This window comes from Synchiropus splendidus, chromosome 7 (genome assembly GCF_027744825.2).
Source record: "Synchiropus splendidus isolate RoL2022-P1 chromosome 7, RoL_Sspl_1.0, whole genome shotgun sequence".
Lineage (NCBI taxonomy): Eukaryota > Metazoa > Chordata > Actinopteri > Syngnathiformes > Callionymidae > Synchiropus > Synchiropus splendidus.
This window is the reverse complement of record NC_071340.1, coordinates 10,111,491-10,132,539: the sequence shown is the minus strand read 5'-3', so window position 1 is coordinate 10,132,539 and position 21,049 is coordinate 10,111,491.

Here is a 21,049-nt window from a genome sequence, read left to right as displayed (position 1 = left end):
GTCTGCTGCAGGTGCGCTGTTCCTCTATGTGTGTGGCCACTGCATGTGGGAGGGGTTGCCGAGTGAGTGACGTCTCTCCAGAAGTGAAGAGGTGCCCGGTGCGTGTCCAGCTCTGAATGTGCGCTTCTGTGCAGTTTGGCTGTGACAAAGTCATAAACCAAGTAACGCTCTGTCCCAGACTCGCCTCATCCCTGTCCCAGCTCCAACAGGACATCAAACCCTGGAGTGAGCGCTCCAGCCTCGGAGGTGTGGAGAGCGAGCACCTCCCCTGTGACACTCTACCACGGTCCAGTGCGGAGACAGGAAAGGTTTTACACCTCAATATGAAGAAAAAACAGTCAGTAAATGTAGCTAACGGGACACGTCTGCATACAGAGGCTGCGTTATACACAATAACAAAGCGCGTCGTGGGTCAGCTGATCGGTTCGCGCAGGTCATGTTTTTTCCGGCTTTTTTCGGGGGCATTCGAGTTCTGGATTTTCGTTCGAAATCCGAAGCAAAAAAATCTTGAAATTTTTGTTCGAACTCCAATTTGTTCGAATTCCGGGACGTTCGAAAGCTGCCATGCTCATGAAACAAGTAAAACATGTGCACGAAATGTGTGGCACAACCACTGGCCTCTGCATTAGCACATGAGGTTGTGCCTATGTACTAAATAATAAATGTACTTTTGTACAAACATTGGTGTTCTTTCTGTTATATACATTGTTATCCTTCATGTCTAATAACACATGCCTGTTTTGTTACACCTAACTGTCTTGCCCAGGGTTCAGCAGCGTGTTGCCAGTGGGCACAATAGAAGCAGCTGACAGAACTGTTGAAAAATATATTTTGAAAAATTAGAAAAGATTTTTTGTTTCCTTAACTAATCATTAATATAATCAGTGCATCGGAGGAATATAATTTATGGTCCATAATAATAATAGTAAGTATAATAACAATCCACAATATTCTGTTTTTCTAGCAGCAGACAGAGTTTTGGAGCAAATGGAATGAATTGATCACAGATCAGTGAGCATATTTGACACATTTCGTTTTCATTTTTATTTTTTACTATGTCAGGTCTGGTGCTCCGTATGAAAACCAGGTCAGGAAATCGACATGAGCCATGAATGTACATCCGACGTCACAATAGAATTGAAGCCGACCAAACACACTCCAAGCTCGGGGCCTCGCAGAATGACACCGCAGCCACAGATCCAGCCCTTTGGAAGCCATTTAAAAACCATTTAAAGTTTCGATTATCTCGCATGAGCTGACCACCATTGATGAAATAAAGCCACAGGAAAAATTCAACGAAAAGGCCTTGGATGGCATCATGAAATCCAACATCGAAATAAGTGCTATCATTTGTTTCCCCTCTTTTGCCGCCTCGGCCCTTCTTTGGCTTGATGCTAATGCGGGCTGACTGAAATGCCAGCAGCTGCGTGTAGAGCAATCGCGACGTTTCAGATCAGTAATTCCATTGGCTCATCCACGGAATGGGAGGGAAGAGTTGACATGGCAAGTCTCCTCATGCGCTGCAGTCTTTTAATTACATTAAACGCCGCCGTTTCTGAGGATGAAGAATGAAGATTTAATGGTGCTAGAACAGATCATGTGTCCAGCGAGCTCCTCTCCCGCTGTGGCACATGTGTGTTGCCAGGGTCGCAGTGGAAGGAAACACAGTGTATTAAAAATTAAAGGCCACAGCAGGAGCGCAGCTCCATCAAGGAAACTCTGATGGTAAATGATGAATGAGGCTTCGCTGCTGAATGGTATCTGGGCTAATAGTGTCAACAGATCGACTCATCTCTCCTCATTTGTTTCATGATTCAATTGGTCTATCTTCATTATAACATTTTTTAATATTCTTTATTTAGTTAAGCTCGGCACTTAAGTATCATTTATTTTTTTGTTTTTTTTTCAGTGAGTAAATTTACATAATGTAACTTATTCAGGCCTTCTGAAGATTGAACTGTCACGTTCGCCATCTCCGGGTCACACCGAGTTCAGGCGGTGCCAGTGTTTTGATTCATATTGTTTGGGTCACACTGTCTCTTTTCATCAAAAGGAATATGACAGGAGTTAAACTCGATGGATGGATGGATGGATGGATGGAGAAGAAAGCAGAGGAGACACCTGATGAATTAAAAATGAACCAATCTTGCTTTTGGAAAACTGTTTTTATTTTTGCCTGTTTTGCATCCAAAGACCTTCCAGGACCCCTCGGTCCTGCTGGTTCCGGTCGAGTGGCTTTGTCTGAAGTGAACAAGAGGATTCTTTCAGGAAGGTCAGAGAAGCCTCGGGAAGAGTTTGATATTAGAGAAAACACAGAGCTCCATGAATTGTGAATTTAATATCATAGATGAGCAAAGATTTTGCTTAGTTATTTGGTAATACAGGACATACATCTGTGATGAGACGTTGGCTGTTTTGACCACTGTACTAATAAATACATAAATAAATTGAGAAGCAGCGAAATCTGGCGACAGATTACCATACATGTCATAGGTGTTGGTGTTTGCCTCATTCCAGTCGCTCTGGGAGAGACTTGCACCCACATTTCTGAATCTCGGTTGTACTGTACTTTCATTTATAAAAAGAATGTGTGAAGCGCTGCGCTCCAGAAAAACATGCCATTTCAGGTGAATGTTAGAAGTGAATTACAGAGGCTAACACACTTGCTGTTGTTGGAATCCCACATGCCGGGACAGTTTTAAACATGGGATAAACTACCCAGGTCAACTGCATAACAGGCCAAATTTTGAACATTGTCCAATGGAAAACATGTATGGAGTCAAAAAAAGAAGCAACAATATCAGACTAAGTTATTTGAATCTAATTAGAACATTAGAAACAACTCTGCTTGTTGTCTTATGTCTTAATATACTTTTAAATACAAGTGACTTGCAGTTCGTCAAATCCCTTTCCATCTGCTTCGTTTCAGTTTTTGGGAGATTTGGCATCATAACCGTGTTACTTTAGGACCTCTGTTGCCAGACGACAGGCGGGACTATCACCCGACTGGGTCACAGCATCAACCCTGCTGTATGTACTAAAGGCTCTTAGCAGTGTAATGACTCTGCCAGACTCTGCTCATCGACCAGGGAACCTATGGCTCGCGAGCCAGGTGTGGCTCATTTCAAGATTGTATCTGGCTCGCAGATAAACCAAAATGTTCTCACTTGTTTGAATCTATCCACCAATTTTTCACAGCTCATGTCTAGTTCAGGGCTGCAATTGTCCATTATTTTAAATTGGATGCGACTGGCCTACGTTGGCCGTTGCTGTGTAAACAGGGACACGCCCCCTTTTGAATCACTCTGCTCGGCCATTAGCTCACAGCTAACCCTTCGACAAATCGTACAATTTGCCTTTGTGGAGAGAGCAGGTTCTGCAATGACAAAGTTGCATCGATGAAACTGTCAAATGTAAAGCGGCACTTCGACACGTGCCATGTTACCTTTGCATCAAAACACCCTGCGGGAGACAGCAGAAAGAAAGAGCTACTGAGCATGGCGCAGGCTAGCTAGCAGCAACTCCGCGTGTGGACCCGGCGAGGTGACTATAACTCCGCTAGCTTTACTGGGTCTTTAGCAATAGTGAGGAATGGAAAACCATTCAGCGATGGCAAGTATGCTAAAGCGTTCATGCTGGATGTGGCCAATGAACTGTTTGATGTCCTTCCGAACAAAGACAAGATAATCAAACGGATACATGTCTCTGTCTGCAAGAACTGTTCATGATCGTGATGGCAAACAAAGTGGAGAAAACGCAAGTGAAGGACATAGATGCAGCACCGTTCTTCTCCCTGGCTTTGGATGAGTCAACAGATGCTGGTCATTCGTGTGATCAACTTTGTTGCCCGAGCCTTAAATGATTGCCAGTTTAATACAGTGCTGGATGAAGTGGGTCGATCCAAACCAGAACCTCCCGTCACAGGAACAACTTCTTCCCCTCAGCTGCCAGACTTTGTGATCAGTTGTTATTTTATTTTATTTTATTTTGACTGCACTTTATTCCAAAACACTTTCCTAGTTGGTGGAATCCCCACTGACCATGGAAATAAATTGGATTCTAAAATATTATATAATGATCGCCAGTTTAAAACACTGCTGGATGAAGTTGGAAATAACTATCCTGCTCTGCTTTTGCACAGCAATGTGCGTTGGTTGTCTAGAGGGAAGGTGCTTAGCGGCTTTGCAGCTTGCCTGAACAAAATCCGGACTTTCCTTGAAATGAAAGGCATTGAGCATCCTGAACCTACCGAAACTGAGTGGCTCTTCGCAGATATGACTGAACATCTGAACCAGCTCTACGTGAAAATGCAAGGCATTGGAAATACAGTGTTATCCCTTCAACAAGCTGTGTTTGCTTTTGAAAACAAGCTTGATCTCTTCATTATGGATCTAGAAACTGGTTGTTTAGTACATTTTGAAAAACTGAGCCAGTTTAAAGATGCATGCACAGCAAGTGAGCCTATTCAAAACTTTGATTTCCACCAGCAACGTGAGCACACTCGTCTTTTTAAGTTCGTCACCCATCTGAACAAGTGTTCACTGAACACGGCCGACCTGAGTTACATACCTGGTGTCTCCATCAGAGATTTTGAAGCAGAAGTGGTTGACTTGAAGGCCTCAGAGAAGTTCAAGTCACTGAATGAAGATTTGGAAAAAAAGAGTTGGCTATAAAGCACATGTGGACAGAAATGAAAAAAACTTCAACCCGAAGACCAGCTGATTCACAAAACTTGGAACGTGCTTCCTGTCACATACCACACACTGCAGCGTGTGAGTATTGCTGTATTGACCATGTTTGGATCCACATATGCATGTGAGCAGCCATTCTCACGTCTTAAAAACATCAAGTCCAACCCACGATCACGTTTAACGGATAAAAGTCTCAACGCTTGCATGAAGCTTAACCTCACCAAGTACCAACCAGACTACAAAGAGCACAGGAACTCGCATTAATGGTGAGTATTATAACAACATTATTGAAAAGAATAAATTCAGAGGCTTATTATACTGACATTTAGTTGAATTTACTTTTAAAATATGTGGCTCTCACTGAAACAAATATTTTGCTTTCATGGCTCTCTTAGTCAAAAAGGTTCCCAAGCCCTGTCAAAGACCATGAGTTTGGCACGTGCTGCATCCGTTTTCATCACTTCCTTTAACAAAGACAAAAGAATTATTGGTAACACTTTACATCGTACATAAACTGTAAATAAGCCAATTACTCACTTATTAACGGTTAATAATGAGTTATTACCATGACAGGTAACTTTCACTGACCATTCCTGGGCAAAATATAGTCAATTAGGATTAATTACTGGTATGATATGTTGTAAATACGCATATAAATAAGCAGTTTATTTATTGTAATATATGAAAAAAAAAAAAAAAAAAAAAAAAAAAGGGTCTACGGTCGATCCACACCAGAACCTCCCGTCACAGGAACAGGTTTATTTTATTTTATTTTTTATTTTTTGACAGCACTTTATTCCAAAGCACTTTGCTAGTTGGTGCGATCCCCACTGACCATGGCTATAAATTAGATGATATAATATTATATTACATTTTTCATGGAAATGTTTGGCGCTCAGTTTCATACTCACTGTCTGACTTATTTAGGCTTATTCTCTACAACACTCCGACTATATCCACACACATACAGGTGGACCAGGAACATAGGATTTCAGGGTTCCAGGGTTTCTTGGTCTAGAGGGATCTGAGGCGCCTTCCAGATGGGTGTCTCCAAGTGCGGAGAGAGAGAAGTCCTGCATGATGCTCTCTGCTCTCACCCAAGCGCTGGACTTAAGGGCAGAGGGCCTCAGGGACTCATCTTCATCCGGGATGAAGCTCATGATGGTGGTGTCATAGACAGGCCTCAGGAGGGCCACATCCCTCTGGGGTACATGATGTAGCGTGTCTGAGGTGAACCATCCCGCCTGACCCGCTGGCTCCTGTTAGTCAGGAGCCTGTAGATCCACTTGTAGATCCAGTGAGCTGAGGATGTAAGGGAGCGTCGTGTTGCAAGTCAAGGACAATCCAAGGATGCAGTGGAGTGGGTTCACAGTGTCACAGAAAGCACTGAAGAGATTCATCAGTATTCGTTCAGATAAAATACCACGCCAACCAGTCTAATTTCACTGTGAAATGCCTCTGGAGTGGGCTGAATTATTGAGGAGCATGAGAACGGTGTCACCAAAATGGCTCAGAAACTAGCGGTGTTGGGTTTATTGCTGCTGAATGGCTCATAGATTCTGTTTATGAACACAGCAGTCAGTGGACAACATCCACTGGAATAGTTGCAGATGAAAGGATGCTGTAGAAACTGGACAGGCAGAATGTAAAGAGAGAAAGCCAATAAACACATCGATTTTACGCCAAGGAATTTCCGTGTTTTCCTTTTGTTGTTTGTGTTTACACTGACAGTCACAACAGCAGAACCCTCATGCATCGACCACACACACACACACACACACACACACACACACACATACAGTACATATATCTCCACACCTTCTCTTCCCAACACTGAAGGTAAATCAGAAAAAAGTAGAATGTGAGACCTTGAAATCTATCATTTCTCCGTGTCGCACAATGGACACACAGTCCAGGCCTGGACTGTGATCCCTCCTTTATTGGCCATTGAAGACTAAATGAAGTGTGTGTCCCTCCCAGTGACACAAGGATGTAGCGATGCAACGTGGTAATTACATCATGTAATTCCTGGAACGTCGCCTTCTAACAATCTAATTAATGACTCCCCTTTAACAGGCCTTTAGTGCTGGCGACTCAATAGTCGCTGCAGGAGCAATAACCAGGCAACAGTCCACGCACATGGGGGAACGTTCCATGATTTCCGGGCGGATATTGAGCTTCAAAGTGCCACTCAATGTTCATACGCAACAGACAGGGTTGGGGTTTTTTCTAAATGCAGTTCATCGGCAACAGTATATATATATATGAGAGGAACAGAAAGAGTGCGATGATGTAAAAAAAAAAAAAAGATTGAATACTAAATCCTTAAATTACATCAAAAGAGAGTTTGAACTCAGACGTGATGAAATCCCATTTCTTATTTTTGTTTCTTTTTTTAATCATTGCCTTTTTTTCTCGTAACAGATATTTTATTATTACAATTTTATTGAGTTGAATGTCACATTAGACACAACACAACATGATTATTTTTTACTTAAATCGTCGAGAAGGATTTATCTGAAGCTAGTTTTGTTTTAGATTGAAGTGCTGAGGATTACTAATAATAATGGTGTATAATAATCACTAACTTATTGATTAATAAACATGATGTATAGAGGTCGCTTCATATTTCATCTGAAAGCAGGCAATCAATCCATGAACATTGTGTATTTGCCATCATAAAAGTGAATGTTTCACTGCGACTGAGAGGCACAGTGAGGGTGCGGTATCACACGTATGCAGTGGGTTGCTGTGGTGGTCAGTATATTATATATATATGAGTATAATATGCTGATAATTGCTGTTATTTGCGAGTCAAAAATATCTTTCTATGAAAACTTGGTGGGTGTTTTCTCCTTTAATCATTGTAATTAAGCACCTTTTGCAATGGCAACAACCACAGTCATTTGCTGTCGGGACACTTGCCGTTGGTAGCTAGGAACCTTTTTTCTGATTGGTTCCGTCCTAAAAACTTTTTTTTTTGTCTCTCAGCAGTTTTTCCTCTCTTTTCCTTTCTTGTGGGCTGTTGACAAAGATACAGCAGCAGGGAAGGCAGGTGAGGCATTGCCTCCCCCCTCTAGGGAATAAAACAAAATAAAATAAAATAAAATAAAATAAAATAAAATACTTTTTTTGGGACATCTGTAGTGCAGGGATACTTCCAGGTTCTGTCGTTCAGTCGTACCGCTGTCTCTCTGTATATGTTGCCATCATATTAGTCACAAGAACAAACTATGTCCTACACGTAACTATTTAAGTGCAGCTATTAGTTTCTGTGATTATTTTCATAATATCTTTGTTATTATTTTAGTGTGTTTTGTGAGTCACAGTTTGTATGAGTAAAGAATATTTTTAGCTGTAATGAGACACGAACCTCACCACTGGTCACTATTATACAGGATTCCATTTTCTTTCAATAAAAAGTCACACAACTATCCTACTCACATTTCTGAATCGGACAGGGCACATCCTCCTGACCACTCAATTCTGTTGTGATGGGCCGATGTTGAGTCAGACGTTACACTTCGTTCAAGTCAATGTGAACAAAGCAAAAGTTGTGTTATGTATTTTCCACCCTGAATATATAACTATATTTCCATAACAATAGTTAGGGCTCCTGCGAGGGGGTGGGAGGGTCCCATCCCGGTGTGTAGAGCCGACGAGATGAACCAGGTTTTTCCAGAGCTATCGGTCTTGTGCCAGCTGCTCCGCCTCTTCCACAGTAACTCCGTGTTGTCGGAGATCACCTGCACTGACATCGAGCCGTTGGATGCACATGCGGGCTTGAAGCACCTCATTGAAGAATCCGCTGCAGCCACCTGATGTTTTCGATGGTACTGAGAGCCCTGCTATTAAAGGCATCTATTCTTGTCTTGTTTTTGTATTTATTACCATCATAAGTAGTGGAAGATCTCCTGAAATGAAAATATCTTGGTAGCTATGGAGGAAGAAAAAGAAATTCAAATGCCCACATCTGGTATAGGCAGTGTGTCTTTTTATTTATGTATTTATATTTTCATTGTATTTCCGTATTCATTTTGGGACGTGAAGTGCGTTGCTGTTTAGTTCCATCGTGACACCGTCGCTTCACAGCATTTCGAGGCGGGATTTTTCCAGTGATTAAACACTAAAATGGCTAGTGATAATGTTTATGAGTCAGTGAGTATGCCACAAGAAACAGATGCTCTCTAAACTGCAGAGTGCGCGGAGTGATGTGTGTGTGTGTGTGTGTAAATGTTGACATAATTTTGCTTCCCACTAGCTCCTGCAAATTGCATTTCCAACACGGTTCATGCCCATAGAAATACCAGCAGCGGTATTGACCTGTGAGGATTAATACAGCCACAAGTACCGGGAGGAAAAGTGTATCTTTTGGGGAAAACAAGTGATTAGTGGTAAGACCACCCGAGTGCTTTCATCTCCACAACCCAGCAGAGAGCATCGTCCCAGACACCGAAATAAAAGTCAGAGATGAGAGGCGGAGGAAGGGCGGCGAGGGCAAGAGGTGGGTGGCCGTCGGAGTGCGACTTCCGAAGACTGAAAGAGAAGGTGGACTGGCTTCAAACAGCAGGTCAGATCTTTGTTCTGTGCCTCAAGAGCTCCCACTCAGCTGCACCTTCACACGTCAATTGATCACGTGCTTCTGAAGCAAAAGACTAAATCAGAGATCTATTAGAGAGGCCTCGGAAAGTACCTTCAAACTGCATCATCAATAAACAGGACTTGGTGAGGACGAGATTTCTTGTTGAGAGATAGAGAGGGAACGGCGAGGGATGCAGATCGGAGCGGATGACTCCCGGAGCCGGTGCTTTTAGCGAAAGAGTGCAATAATTTTCTAAAACACGGAGGATGACAGGGTGCAGCTTCAAAACCCTGCTCTTTGATCCGCAACTTCTGTGAAGTTTATTGTTTGATATTTTATTGTTTTACCTGCCTCCTGAACAGATTTGCATGAACAAAGGAAAAATAGATTCAAAACCATTTCATGCAAATCTCAATCAGCCAGTTCGCATGTGCCTCGCTTCAAACGCGCCCGTTCAACATGAGTCATATATGCAGATGACGAAATCACCGAGTGACAAAAAAACACCGCAGCTCTACAATCAGGTTCACCGCCGCGCACTTAATGAGCGCACCAGGGCTCATCTGCATGGCCCTCCATGTTTTCATGGTGCAGGAAGCGGTAAACAAGCAAAGATATGCGCAGCAAACACAACACTTTTGATAAGTGAATGGCGCAGAAAGGACCCTTCCTTTTTACTTTATTTACCAACATCTCCGGGGTGTCAACACTGCATCTAATTCAGGCGCAAGAATGTGTTTCAGATGGATCACTCTTTCTGGAGAAAATACTGTAAATCACCCGAAGAGATCAGTGACAAGAGAAGCGCAGGGACGGACTCCATAATGCCTGTGATATATGGATCTGCTTTTCCGCTAAGTCGCTCTTATCGGGTCCCACAGTGTCACAGGAAAACCAACACGATTTATCAAGCTGACAAGACTTGCATTGTCCTGCCGAAGCAGCCTCACCCCAGAACTTGCATGGAATCTGAATTTTGTCACGGGAGTGGTCCGGCCAGTGGTTCAAACAGATCGAGCGCCAACTGTATTCCCACTTCATCTTTTCATTCAGGCTTGTATTACGAAGAGTCTCTGCTTCTACTGTGTGGAGCTTCTTGTGTTCCATGTTTGCTGGTCATTGGTTCTGAAACCTCGCAGCATGCAGGTGATTCAAGTCCAGATGAGGATGGGGTCGAGCCTTGATCCTTCCAGTGTGAGGTTTGTATGTTTTCCCAGTGTGGGTTCCCTTCCCACGGTCCCAAAAGCAACAAAGGATGGGCTTATGGGGCTTCACGAAACAATGTCCTCATTTTCAGAACCCACTAGAAGCCACTATCTGCTCTAAAATCTTTGGATCTTTGGAACAGCACCATCTACTGACCACTAAAAATGAGGACACTGTTTCATGAAGCCCCACCAGCCCATCACTACAAGCGACATACAGATGTCTGGTGGGTGTGTATGTGCATGGTGGAGACTGGTGCTACAACAGGCTCAAATTACATTGAACTGGAAAAACACCTGCACAGACCTCTGCCAATAAACAATGAAATAAAACGTAGTTGCCTGACCAAGAATTTAACCCCAGCCATGGCAGAAACAAAGCTGAATTCTATCCACTACCAGGGGAGTACATGTTGAGTCCTGAACGCCTGAGTTGATGGTCAAAAATGATCCGGATCCCTCCCAAAATTGACAGATAGACAAACCTCTTAGAAATTAATCCTCCTGTCATGACCATTACATAACATGCTGTTCAAATTGCCCATGAATTTCAAGCCCCCCCTCAGACTCATAGAAGACATGGACGCGCAGGTGAGAGACAGTGAGAGTTGACTGACAGGTGGAGCCCATGAAACCACAAAACTAACCATGAAATACCAATGCATGACACATTGATGTGTTTTATTGACATTCAACCATGTGTGGAGTTGTTTGTTGCACAGTCAAGCAACAAGTTTATTCACCTGCCTGACAAATTTTGACAGACTTGCATGAAGTACAAGAGGCATCCATGAAGGTTAAAAAAATCTCAGCTTGTGTTTAAACTGTACAATGTTCCAAAGCGTGCGGCAGCGCCGTAATCACTCAGAAGCAATGGGAACAGATGTTTTAATCCATGCAGCAGGTGGAAAACAGCAGCGCTCAGCAGTTGGCTTGAGGATAGCTGCCACCAAGGCGCTCACTCAGGACATGTGGCTGTGCCTTGTGGATGCTGACGATTCCGGAAAGGCTGTCAGGGCCAGTGGTTAATAATCCAAGGATCACCAGCGAGGTCGTGCTGGTGAATCTGCTGGTGCCAGGCAAGCAGAGTCTCAAGGGAACAGGTGGGGCTCACTGCTGAGGCCCGCAGAAATAGAGCTGAGACACTTCTCCCAACAGCTCGGCCTTGGACACCAAGTGGACAGCAACCCAAAAGACACCACAGAAGTGGTGAAAAATGGTCTGGCAGAAAACAGCAGTTGCGCCGCCACAGCGCTCACTTGAGTGTCTGTGGAGGGAGCTAAAGCTCAAACCTGTAAGTGATGGATGGGAGACACTAGTGGAGTAAGTGCCATCATAGTCAGTCTATGCTTTCTTTATTGAGAAGGATGTGAATCGTGTTGGATATTCACGTTCTTGTATATCGTCTTGTTATATTCTGGAAGGTATATATGGCATTTGCAGTCAAGACAGGACTTGTTCAATGTGTGTTGAGGGCAGTAGTAGCCAGGTGTGTGAATACATTTGGGCTTGACCCTGGATTTGGTTTGCCACACTCTCCACACATACAGAGGTGAATAAATGACTCTTAAAGCAGTGATTCTTAACCATAGGGCCGGGGCCCATCTTTGGGCCGCATGTGCCACCTAGAGGGCCACTAGAAGTTTTTTTTTTTTGGGCTGTGAGGGCAGCGAGGCGCTGAGTTTAAATACATTTGCTACATATGGTGGCAGCAGTGTGTCACTGAATTGACTTGACAGCTGCAAATCTGTGATAGTTAACAACTATGGAGGAGTTCATGAAAGGAAAAAAATGACAAAGAAAGTGATGTCACCAACCTCCAAGAGTAAAAACTGTTCAAGAAAGCACCTGTTTATTATATTATTTTATTGCGATACTTTCATATAAACTTTATTGATGCCTTGGAGTTTAAATAAAATATATTATTTTATTTTATGATATTTAGACATGGTTTTATTATGTTTACTTTTATTCCATTTTAGTTTTGGTTTCTTCATGTGTAAGTAGATTAAATATGGTTGTTGATCTCAAATGAAATCTAGAGTAATGAATCAGTTCTATTACTTGAATGGGCCCCGGGTCCATTTGTTCTGGGAATGGAACTAGAAAAACACCTACTTTGTTCTCTGACTTCCACCGAACAATATTAATCCAAAGTAAACCAAGACTATGTCCTATGTGGGACGCACCCTTGCTGCGCTTTGTTCAAGAGTAGTGCATGCTAAATGGAACAGTATGAGCAATAATGAATCAACAGCTACCAGTCGTGACCTAATGACTCAGTAACGTGTTCATAATCACGTAGTTATTGCCCCTGACTCTTCCTGTCCGTCAGACAGTGAGGAGAAAGTGTCGTGAAACAGCCACGTAATTTCCTTTTGCAAAGCTACCCATTGATTATTGGAGGAGAGTCATGGATCTGGGGCTAATAAACAGCCTTAATAACTCTGAATCGCGCTGGAGAGAGGGATTATAACTCCAAACGGACAAGCGAGGGAGGAAATAAAAGGTAGAGCTCAATGCAGTGGGAGTCCTGCCAGTAGCTCCGTAATTCAGTGGCTGTCCAGTCACAGAGCGGGAGAGCAAACGTGTCATTGCTCAAGCATGTGTTTTGTAGGAAGTGCGGTCTGCAACTGCAATGACGTCTATTGGCTTGCAGTCAAGACAAATGCAGGGTGTTTTGGATGGAAGACTGTGGCATCACGTTCTAATGGACTTTGGGAAGTCAATATTAGTTTTTAGATCCAACCATCCAATGGTGTTGCTGGAGTTTCTTGTCCACAAAAGTATACCATCATCTCACAGTCGGCAAACGGCAAGTTTATATATGGCCATATCCAAGGTTCTGCCTCGCCTCCTGCGCTTCTCTCTGTACATTTGCCACTGTTCCCCTGTGGCTTCTGAATCTCGGACCTCATCCATAAATATAAAGAATCCACACGTCATTATGATTTCCTTCATCGCAGCTCGGCCAAGTCTCCTTCCCCTCACCCAACATCAGCCTTCATCCACTCCTCACACATCTCTGGATTGGTCCTTATATGGAAAAAAATCATCATCTTCCTGTGAGGGAGGACAGAGTCAGAGTCCGCCACCTTACAGGCGACACACATGAACTATGGTCAAGTGGACTGTGTCCAATTGACCCGATCATCAGCTGTCATCGCTGCCTCACCTCTTATGCTACTTGGTATATGTAGCACCTTTCATGACCGTGAGCTTCATTCACTGTAGTCAACAAGTACAGAGTGAGGCCTTTCACGCGGACAAGGTGTTGGAATCGGTGCTGTTCTGGATGTTCTGGGTGTATTCTATGGAAAACGGCATACTAGTGTAAGTGAAACTTAAGTGGGGGGGCTGTAAAAAGTGTGGCGGAAATAAACAACACACCGGTAAAGTCCCAGCAATATTTTGAAAATGTGGGATGCTGAGTTTACGTGTGTATATGCGATTCATTTTACATGACTGTTGTCTGGAAAAAACTGAAAAACTGAGTTCATGTCGCCGTCTCACTCCAGAGCAAAAAAGTATATATAAAGTATATATTTAACCTTATTTCCAGTACTTCCTCAACATTTAGTTAACACAGAATACGACACAGCCATGCACACAAATACATTTTACTGAGTTCCGGCAGTCCACTTTTTTTTTTTTTTTTTTCCAGTTTAAAAACGTACCGGATGGTTTAAAATTACATTCTGGATCCGGAAGTGAAAGGGCTCACTGTGAGTGAGGCAAATGATCACATGGTGCTCTCTCTCTCGCTATATATATCATTTTTCAATGTATAGGCTGTGTGTGTGCAGGTGATGGATTGGGTCACCAATAATAAATGACTGCAGGTTCCTGGGTCCAGGGGGAATGGACGAGCCGTGTCACTGTGTCCATCTGGAAAGTTCCAGAAAGTGTCCATCACTGTTTAAAATCAAAGGGGAGGGTGCAAACTGAGCTTCTTTTTCTTGCCATCTTTCACAGTCTTGATATGATTTCTTCACCAGCATCATGAGAAACACTGCAGTCCATCATTCAAGTAACCGTTTACCGCCTGCAGGAGGAGGACGTCCTGTGATGCACATCTGCTCGCCGTCAACTCTCAGGATACATTGGACACAAAAGTCAGAATAGTCAATATCTGACTGCTCAGGTGTGAGAATGTGTCGCCCTCTCTTGATCGTCCTACTAACCACCTGTCGAATGTTGTTTTCCTCGTCTTCCCTTATTCAGTACCTTCTGACCCAGTTAGCACACTGGCCTCGGCTCCTCTTCAGTGTATCGCAGAAAAAAAGACCAAGGAGAGTTTTGGTGGCAGTGTAGTTAGGGCCCATGAAAGGTGTGCTGAGGGGAGGTATTTGAACATCGGACGACAGAATGGCTGAGGACAGTGAGTTGGTAGAAAATGTGAGCGAGGAATGCCGTCTGAAGGTCAACACTGAGAAGGCCAACGTGGTCCAGTCAGATTCCTGGAGTAGATAATGTTGAGATCATTTTTAATTGTATTTAAAAGGCTCTTGCCACGGCAAAACTATTTGCTCTGCTTCAATGTACAGTACTCTTTCAGTGAGGGAGAACCAAGAAAGGCATTCACCAGAAACGCCGATACCATCAGGTCTGTCAGTGAGACAGGAATGATTCACGGTATCGAAAGCCTTGGCTCCATCACTAAAACGCTCTTCACATCACACACACATTTGAAGGAAAATCATGTGTGTAAAAGCAGGAACAGGAAGGAAAAAAAGAAGAAGATGAATCACAAGAAGGACTGACAAACATCCACGCCAGATGTTTGGATCTCAGCATGGGAGCGTGCACACAATCATCCGGCAAAAGACACAGAAGGGAAGCGGCAGAATGACTGACAGCTTTGGCTCTGGCATTGACCCATGCCGCAAATCATTGCACGCCTTCTTCACAAACCTCCACAGGGGCATTCATCCAAACCTCCACCACCCTGGTCCCAGAACGCCGGCTCCAACATTAAACCTGTCTGCTGGAGTTCCTGCCGCACCACAGCCTAATGGAATCAACGGGGATCGATGGCAGTCATGTGTGAAGGCGCATAGCGCTTCCTCGCCACCGAAGGCAAATTTTGGGGAAGGAAGGCGTTCGATTAACTAATAAAACGTCAGAGAGGGTTTCAACTTCGCCTGTCATCTTGGCTCTGAGTCTGACAAGCGAGTTACATAACGTGGGAGCTCCCTGAATTAACGGCTGGGGTAAAGAAAGGTCTTACATCTTATCTTACAGACAAAACGGGAGCCTGAGGAGGAGAACTTCAACGGGTAATGGGCATCAAAATGGAAGCTCGCGTTGCCACTCGCGCTTCTCCTGTCTTAAATCACAGCTTTTTTGAAGTAAACCTCAGATTAGATTATAAACCAATAAAAAAATAGAGTGAACTTCTGGTGTTGTGAACTAAAACACAGACATCAGTTTGAGATTTGAGTAAATTAAATTAAATTAAATTAGAGGTGGAGCACATTCCTTTAAGTCTACAAAACAATACATGACTGAAATTCTTAAAATGTGTGAATGACGGAACCTCATGAATGTTGCTGCATGTTGTAATGCACTGTTCCAGCTACAGGGGGCGCTAGGTGAGGGACAGCAGGTACAGGTCAGCAGAACAGCCAGTCATGCCACACTCACTCAGATGTTTAGAATCGCCAGTTAACCTAGTGTTTTTGAACTGAAGGAGGAAATCAGAGTTTCCAAAAACCCAAAATAATGGGGATGATTGATATGGAGGAAGGCCGATCCAGGGTCCACAGTTTAAATGTTAGAAATCTCACTTCCCAAACATTTAAAATGGCCATGTTGATGCTCTGTAAAACCGACAAACCAGTGAGGTCGAGAACCATCAAACCATCAAACACGTGTGGCATCCGACACCTGTGCTTGCACCAATCCATTCAGGTCAGATGGAAAAACTTGCAATGCACTCAGGACCAAATCAGAGCTCCATTACTCAAACACAATCATATTTTCTCCTTCACATAAAGGATGACACAGCAGGTGTGAAAATAATGAAAATAAAGAAAATCCTTCCCTCAACATTTATTTCAAGCAAAACACAAACTAAAGTTTTAACAGTAAAACATCACTTAGCATTGTTTTAAGTTGTCATACGTGAACGTTCCTCTCATATAACACCTTATAAATGCAATATGATGTCTTATGAATGAACCAATAATGCATTACAGATGAGACCTTAATATAATGTGTGACCATTTTTATTTTCTCGTCCATATCACGGCACCATTATCCAGCGGAAGATCTTGTATTCTACGACCACTTGAAGTTGCAGCTGATGTTAGAGATGAACAAATGGTCAGATCACGAACTGAAATGACATTTCACGAAGCGGCAGATGAGTTAAGCATCTGATGTGGGACCACATGTTAACCAGCAGGTGGGGGAGAGGACTGGGCATCTGGTCGGTGGTAGAACCCAAGTTAACCGTGACCTTCCGACTCAATGATTGACACCTCCCTCATTGTGGTTAGCGTTACTCTTATTGGCTATCCATGGCGCCACATTCATGTTGTCATGGGTCAGATTTACAACAGAGACGTGACAGACATGAACACACTGTCTTTTAGTTAGATTGATCCATAAATCCAGAAACAAGTCCGGGTCTGTGGACTGGGCCAAGACATTCTCAGGCGTCACATGTCGATTATTGTCAAGTGACCTCTTGTTTCTACTTGTTTCTATCGATGACTATGAAGTCATTCTGCGGCACATGTCGAGGGACAGGTGTTGAATAGGCTGCGTGGAGGGGGTGACGATCGCAAGCTCTCATTCCTGTTAGCTGTGTGTGTCATGAGTTAAACGCAGGATCATATGAGGTACTGTATGTAACCATAGCACCAACTCTTCGGGTCCACCATTACCTCATCCAGCGTGTTCTGTAGTGTGAAGTTCTTGCCAATAGTACATGTTACACATGTTACATACATGTAATATCGACTAGCCGTGATTTCTCTATTTTGCTACGATACTGTGGGTTTAAAATATAAAAAGATGATACAAAAGGCTGTAGAAAGTCGGATGACGCTGGCTAGCTTTAGCTGCCGATCAATGGCAAGCAGGAAATGACGCTGGTGTGCTGGTCTGCCACCGCTTTACATGCAGAACAAGCGTGGGGAATTGAGATTGTTCATTTAATGATATTATCTGTGCCTGTGGGGACCAATTTGACTCCCTTGAAAGCTTAATGCATCAACACTGAAGCCTGACTTGAAAATAAATCACGTGCCTGAGGTGTGAGAATGTTCATCAGAAAGCACATCTGAAAATATCTCAATCTTAGCGATTTTAGATGATGTGACTAACATAGTCGTGTACAAGTCCAGGGATGCCAAAGTGGACCACACCAGGGGCCCAATTTTGGATGGACATCCATAACTTCCACTGCGAGCTGGAACATAGATCTCAACAGGGTGTTTTTATGAGAGGCTAATTTTAGTGCGACCAAAGACGGATCCCGAGCTTTCGAGGGTTGGCGGCACAAGCTTTTTTTGCATAGTCATTTCTGGATTGGTCATTGCTTTTATGAATAAAATGTAGATGACTCATGAAATCCATTAAAAGTAGTCAAAGCAAAAGGAGTTGCTGCTGAGAAGAGCGCTATTACGCTGCTCTGTGTGAGGGATCACCAGACGCACCACTCCACAGAGGCACTAGAGCGGAACAAGACCAAAGTTTTCTACCTTTTTCCGCCCCACTCGTGACAGAAGCCAGGAATCCAACCACGTGGCGAGTTACCCTTGCTTTTTAGGGGGTACAGGGAGTAACTGAGAGGGCGACTCGTATCTGCCACAGCAAGCAGAAGCTCCTTAGAAGGTGAACTTGACACCTAAGGGCCTTTCAAATGCATTACATAGCTTTTGGGATGTCCTACCCAAGTTTGAGCAGATGATGTGAAACAAATGTCCGGCATAAATATGACATCCTGACTTTATGTGCTGCATTCGACGGCTCTGTGTGTAGCGCAACACACACACACACACACACACACACACACACACACACACACACACACACACACACACACACACACACACACGGCCCTATAGCTGATTCATCACCTTAGATTGATATTGAGTCGCTCGCACCTGAATGGAATTTTTTAATGTATAGGCTGTGTGTGTGTGTTTGTGCGGCTGATGGATTGGGTCAGCGATAATAAACGACTGCAGGTTCCTGGGGCCAGTGGAGACAGACGAGCCGCGTCACCGTGTTTATCTGGAAAGTTCCAGAAAGTGTCCATTACTGTTTAAAATCGAAGGGGAGGGCTGAAGCTGAGCTGCTCTTTCTTGCCATCGTTCACTCTCTTGGTATGATTTAGGAGAGTCTATTCTTCACCAGCGTCATGAGAAACACAGCAGTCCATCATTCGGAGAACTGCACACAACTCCGCCAGCATGGACGAGGTGCATAAAGTAAGTGTTTACCGCCGGCAGGTGTCCGGACTCGGCCTGTGATGTACAGCTGCTCGCCATCATCTATCAGACGTATGGAACAACATTTTAGTCTGCAATTACAGCAGGAGAGACTGATAGGGGGCGGCTGGTCCATCCGGCCCTGGATGCCAGTCAGATGGCGGCGCCGGATTCGCACACTAAAGGACACACAGCGTGGAGAAAGGAACTATATGACGCTCTATTAAAATCCCTTGAGAGAAAATGGAAACAGACTAACTAGGTAAACCTTGCTAAACTTTGCTAGTGGGAGGCCTGTTAGACTCCTGCATATCACGCTGCATTTGGCAAACACTTAAAGCCGCCCGCATTTCCTTCAGGCAGTCGTCGATCCACTTTCAAGGACAAATCAACCAACAAGTGAATTAAGATTACAGAGCAAAGCCAATATTGATCTCCTTATTTGAAGTGGGACTTAAAGCGCTCCTCAGACAATAACGTCGCCCACTGAAATGCAGCGGCAGGTTTAAATGCTGAACTGTTATCGCTCCCCGGTGATAAGGCAGGAATGCAAGGACCCGACAACAAATAAGCACCTGCGCTATCTGATATTACGGTAATCCTTTAAATTCAGTTCCCCTCCTGCAGAGGAGCCGCAACGCTGTTTGTTTGGCATTTGTCTGCTGAACGCACCGCGACATTCAAGCAGCTCTGATGAACCTAAATCACCAAGTCTATCGCCGGGGAAGTTAGAAAGGAAAGTGGGAAATGATGCCTGTAAATCATTTTCAAAGCCAGCTTCCCAAAACATTCTGTGATGCATCAGAAATAACTGCAGTCATCCTTTCTAAATATCAGGACGCATAAAGATCTATCCTACCAGAGGTACACATAGATTTATTGTTATTATTATTGTTGTTGTTGTTTTTCTACAATTTAAAAAATAAAAATAAAAATAAAAATAAAAATAAAAATAAAAATAAAAATAAAAATAAAAATAAAAATAAAAATAAAAATAACAAATTATTTGGTGTGTACTTGAGATAACAAAATTCCGGCAAGAAATTTCGATGGTGCTCACCCATCAATTTTGGTGAGGTCGGCCTGCAGAGCGTTACTAGTTTGTGATGGACTTCCTCTGCGTGCATCAAGACACAATGTTGACTGATAGTGAGAGGACAGGTACAGCTACACTGTGAGGTTAAGTCGCTTCCTCATGGCTTATACAGGAAAGTGAGTCAATCTCTGCTTTCCAACATTTGAGTTTGTGTAGTGGGCCTGAAAAGGCAGATTCTTGGGTCAAAAGAAGTGTTTCCAAGTTCACATTTTCAAAGGCCAGGCAGGTGTCTAGATGTTGACATTTGTGTTGTTCAGGAGTCACATATCCTCCTTCAGTTATCAAGGTAAAATCTGTGCTTTGGTATTGAGACTGCACATCGGTAGTTTCTTTAACCCATCATCAACTGGCAGTTTCTATCGAGGGAGCCAAAGAACCAGTGAATAAAAGACCAAAAAATGTGCAAGCAAGCAAACAAAGGTAGCACACTGGGCTAAGTATGACTAAAGTGGATGAGAGCTTAGAACCTTCTTGCTCAGAGGCAGCGGTACAAAGTGCTGACTCAGGATTCCCCGCTTTGGTTTGTACTTCACGGTGAGCCAATAAACAAACCAAAAAGCGATGAGCACTGCAGCCCCACAGTAAGAAGATTGCCGGTTTAAATCCAGCTCGGGGCTCCTGAGTTCCTTTTGGGGAGTCTTAATGTTCTCTGGCCACTGAAACTGTCTGTCAATGCCGTACACTCAAGTCTCACATTTGAAACAAATGAAAAGAAACAGATTATGAGAATTCATTTCTCACTCACAGCGGCGTATTAGGCTGGAATATCACTGAGAATCGAGAAAGCCTTATGAAATCAAACAGCCCATATTCATTACCTGAGAAAAGCGGCCGTTTATCCCGGCTTTAATATACCCGGTGCCCAGGGATAATTTGAAATCACTATTCTCATTCCACGGAACAAGGGATTATTGCCCAAGAAAAAAACTCCAGCAGCAGAAGCACCAAACACCAGCTATTTGGAAATCTCCATGTGTGCATGTGAGCCTCACATATCTTGACAACCTCGGGTTCTAGATAAGCTTAAACAC